The sequence below is a fragment of the Halyomorpha halys genome, unplaced genomic scaffold, assembly GCF_000696795.3.
Source record: "Halyomorpha halys isolate HHAL.00 unplaced genomic scaffold, Hhal_1.1 Scaffold149.1, whole genome shotgun sequence".
Classification (NCBI taxonomy): domain Eukaryota; kingdom Metazoa; phylum Arthropoda; class Insecta; order Hemiptera; family Pentatomidae; genus Halyomorpha; species Halyomorpha halys.
The window spans coordinates 1,219,320-1,224,768 of NW_027108625.1; positions in this window are offsets into that span (position 1 = coordinate 1,219,320).

Genomic DNA, 5,449 nt, shown 5'->3' on the forward strand with positions numbered 1-5,449 from the left:
TATATATAGAATGTATAAAGAATGAAATATATAGGGGTGACGGGAGCAGCGTAGTAACGCGCCTGCTTGCCAACCCAAACGTTATGAGATCGAGTCCCTATCCAGGATTTTCTCAAGCATATAATTATACAATACTCACTGACAACCTCCACCCGGGCATTTTTGAGGCCCGTTAGCCAATTGGTGGCACACACAAAAATAGGCGTGGGACTGACGAACCCACCCTATGAAAACCACGTCATGAAACGCGCGATTTATTTCCTACGTACATCGTGCGAGACCGTGGACCTCTATGATCTGTCGCGCCAATAATAATAATATAAAATGGACAATGATAAAAATATTAAAAAAAAGAAACAAATTACTCAAACTATTTGGTTAAAAATGAATAGGAGACGTAATAACACGTAAAATTAGAGTAGCAAGTATAAGAAAAGAAAAGTTTAACAATCTAAAATACCTAAAAGAAAGAAGTATTTTGAGATTAAATAAAGGTCTTGAAAGAATAAATAAAAATACAAAAACATAATAATAATAAATTATTAATTGTAAATATTGTTTTGCTATGTATGCTATCGAGATTTACCGGGATGCCAGGATAATCGCTGAAGGCAATTATCCAAAAATAAGTTAATTAATTAATTATATATTGAGTCCTAAAAAACTATTATTATGATTAGATTTTTTTCAAAAGGCTATTTGTGTGTTTACCAGTTTATCAATAAATACCTTTATATTTATAAAATGTTGTTACTATTAATTATATATTAAGGGTGGTATATTTGGTTATATAATAGTATATAAACTATATAACGACACTAAGTATTTTTTTACAATTTGTTATTATGATAAAAATGATTCAGATAAAGTTTTCCATAAAATATAATTCATTACATTATTAATTGGTTAATTTATACTTATAGCTGCTGATGCCATGGGGTGTAATGCCGTGGGTGTCGTTCGTAAAGGATGTCCAGGTCTCGTGGCCCTTCTCACGATTTCGTCTGGTCGAAGTGCATCTTCTAAGCCTGCCTCTTGACTGTCTCCGTCTAATCCTGACCCTTGACTGTCTTCGTCTAAGCGTTCCTGTTGACAGTGTCCTTTTTCCTGGTCTCGTTACCCTGCTCTTTTTCTCCCACTTCCCTTTTAGGGCGTTACCTTAATTTTGAATCCCCCTTTTCATTGGCCATCGGTGACCGAAGGGTCCCTGGGTAGGCGTCCCCCTCCTCAGAGCCGATAATGGGTGAAAAAAGTTTGACATGTCCAGGAAGGGCCTGCAGCTGCTTAATTTGATTCCGATCCCTCGTCAAACCTGTCATTTTTGTTAGAACACTTAAAGGTTAGCCAATCTAATTTTCGCAGGGGACTCTGGTTATGTGACAAACTTTACACAGACGTTTTCATATCCGCGGACGCAGTAAGTGGTTCGTCGTAAGGCTCTTACCCTAACCAGGTATAGGGCCAGATGACGAAACACCTTAATAATACCCAGGATTGTCAAAAGGTCAATACATAGCAGTTTATAATTATTATTGTCTTATTTACTTTTGTTAAACTTATAATAATGTAACCAAATTGATATTCGTAGGGGATAAAGTGTCGCAACATAAAGATGAATTTTCAAAAAAAAAAATGTAACAAATATAATGTATATAATTACGTAATGCTCAATTACTTGTTTCAATAATAATGAACATACGTAATCTTGACATCCAATCCATAAAGGACCAATATTATTGTATGATTATATTGTATTATACAAGAGTACAATGCGAGCGAAGAGGGATACAAAAGCTATTATATAGCCGGTTGACAGAGGCCTACAACCGTACAAATGTAGGCAGCCATAGAGCTGAATGGGAAAGCATCTCTGTAGAGCTCTCCTCTGCTTTGTGTCTCTGAGTGCATGTCCCATTTCCCCCTTCGTCGCTTTCCTTCGGGTTTCCCGGATATTCATTCTTCGACCTCTTATCTTGGGGGGAGGGAGTAAGTTATATCAGAACTCAAAAGTGATTCAACAAAAAAAAAAAGTTTGTTGTTAGGTCATTAGGTATTTATTAAAAGGCCCAACAAATCTGGTTATATTCAATTAAAATTTATTTATTTATTATTTTATACTATACTTAGATGTACAGCCTTATGTGAATTTGAAGGAGATTGTTAGGGCTGCGATCAATAAGAATAAAATAGAGTTAAACTATTTCTTGATTGACTACGTTTCGATCCAAAATAGGTTTTTATTAAAGCTGTTGGGTGAAAACGGTTTTCTCATTTCAAATCCTCCACTTAACATTCGTCCGCCAATTAGAAGATTGTTTCCATGTTCACTATGCTGTAGATTGTACTTCATTTTTATGCCCCGTCAATAACTTGGCATTCCAAAATAAAATGTTTTAGCAAAGGCAACATATAATAGTAATTTTTACAAGGAAATTTTACTGCTTTTTAACTTATATAAAAGGAGCGTTCTGTAGCTCAGTTGGTTAGGTATAGGTCTAGTGTTCTGAGATCTGTAGGTGGCGTCGGTTGTTGACTTCATTAACTGGCGGTCCTACAAAATGAAAAACTTGACCTACATGGATAGAATTGGTTGGTCAGCTGTAGATAACTAGGCAAACATCATCTTTGCTGTGAATTGCCTTAAAAAAACTTACATAGCATAACTATTTGAATAAAATAATTTGCGTCAAGTTAAGTAACAAAAATCATAAATAATACATTAATAAATTTACATATCCAACGTTTCGCCCTACCCTGGCTATCCTCAAAGGACAATTTATTGAAGGATAAAATAGATTAAAAAAAAATCAAAATTGATATATAATAAAATTCTTTGTATAAATTATCCAGCTATATATACAGGTGAAACTAAACAATTGTTGGGTGAAAGGATGAAACAACACAGCAATGCCATAAGAGAAGAACGAGAAGGATCCCAATAAAACAGCACTGGTACAGTACGCAGCTAAAAACCAACACAAATTTTATTTTAACAATACAATACGTTTACCAAAAATAGTAATACTTTATATTAAAAAAGATTTGATTCTATTTACATATCATACAATTTGAATTATACAGTCAATTTTAAAACAGGCATTAGAAATTTGAACCAACACTATGAAGAAGTTTTAAGTAAAATTAAATTATGAATAATATGGTTAACTTTTATGTTACTACATACAATTAACTTTGATATGAATTATAATAATAAAATAAATAAGAATTTATAGGAAAATACAGTTTGTAATAAATTAATTCGAGCGTGATTTTGACCGAATTACTACCTTGCACAATCGTTGGTATAGGGGTTCAGTTCTTTGTAAGGAAGTACCGTTATCCTTACAAAGGACTGAACCCCTGACCATTTATGGGTTGTAGAGGTACAGATTTTAATTTTTAATAAATTAATTACATATATGCCTGCCTGATTGTGAAGAAGGTTAAAAATACTGTCTGATAAACGAGTGATAATAGTATCAGGTTAATCTGTAATTAAAGATTTTTAAATTTAATGAGAAACTGATAAAATAGCTAACTAAACACAGGATGAAGGTATTAACTTTGGCACAATAATACGAAGGAAAGAATAACCGAACAGCGGGAGAGGAAAAAATATACATGTTATTAGGAAGTATATTGTACGTGGATACCAATGGTTCTGCAAGGTTTGTTTATATTCTTGGATTTAGTTCGACTGAAAAGCAAGTATTAATAGTGGATCCCACAGATATAAAATTGTGGAATTGTACTGTTAGAAACAAAGATTACTTTATTAACTTGTACAAAAAATATGATAAAAATAATAAGACTACTGGTGCTATCGACTGACCAAGTACAATAGAGAGGGAAAGTATATTTCAGTTGGTATATATTCAGAAAGAAACTTTTAAAATCCATGGTAGAGGTAGGCATACCGAAAAAACTAGTCAGGCTGGTAAAAATGACACTAATGCACGCTACCAACCGAGTTAAGTTTGGAAATTCGCTGTCCCAGGAATTTTTTGTGGAAAATGGCTTGAGACAGACGGATCCTTTGGCTCCTCTTCTATTTTATATAGCCTTAGAAGTAGCTATTCGTTCAATCAGAACTAATCCAGGATGGACCATTTACTATAGACTGTCTCAACACTTAGCATATGCATATGATGTAGTCATTGCCACAAGAACCCAAGCAGCATTAAAAGGAACATTCCACGAATTCGAAGAAGCAGCATATGAATCGGGCCTTAGGGTGAATGAAGACAAGGCAGTGTACATAAAAAGCTCAAGAGAGGATAAGGAAGAGAATAGCAAAGTGAAATTTGCTACAGTTTCAGTCTCATTTGACTGTAAAATTATAAAAAGAAATATTGATTTTTGTAATATTTTGCATTGCCCATTAGGTTAATCAACAAAATAATTTTAAAGTAGTTTTTAGTTTTAAAGTTTGCAAATGTAAATGATAGAAAGAAAAGTGGTTAGTACAAATTTTAAATTTAGGAAAGAATTATATAGAAGAAATTATATGGGAAAAAGGCAATTAGCCGGCATTTTTAAGAATTTTAAAGGAAAAAATGACAACAAAGTAAAGGTATCCTTGAAAATGACCTAAGTGGTTGAAACGTTGGAAGGTTTTTAAAAAGAATAAAGTTGAGAAAAAGGATCAAATATTGTTTTTAAATAATTCAAAGTAGTTTAAGCCTTTCTCAATTAACAACAGTAATTTGTATTTTAAATTCCATCCAGACCAAATAGTATATAAAGGACAATATAAGAATAGAGAAATTTTCAAATAGAAGTCTGGGCACCGCTATACAAATTTACAGTATAAAATAGTAAAAAAAAACTCACTTTATATACAAAGCCACAAGCAGAAACCACAGACATATTAATCTCTCTGCTAAAAGGGAAAAAGTTCTCGAATTATAATTGGAGCGGCAAGTTGAGGGGAGACAAGGAGCATCCCAAACCACTCCGGTATAGTCCCCCTAATGCCAACCTGACAACAGTCCTTCAAGACAATACCGAGAACCTCCTCAGGACTTGCTTCGGATAATTGTGATGGCATATAATTAGCAAGGCAGCGCTATTGCCGTAGGGATGTCTTGTACGTCCTTTGTGAGCGTGATCTTTGAGTGTACGTCATAGGGAACGTGTACTAGTGCGCATGTGTCAAATTGCAAAACGGAGAAGAACAGCGGCGAAAATAAAAATGTACATTTTTAAAAAAGAAACAACAAACTCGTTCTCCGTATCTCCTTATTAATATTTAATATATATTTTTCTGTTCCATAGAGTGAATATTTGATATTGAAAAAGCCTATGACACTATAGACCGGGAAAGTATAACGAAAACGCTATATGAATGGGGGTTCAGAGGAATGTTGCCAAAGTTTATTCAAAGCTTCCTACAGAAAAGATATATTAGCGTAAGAGTTGGAGAATCGACCTCAAGTCGTAAAGAAAT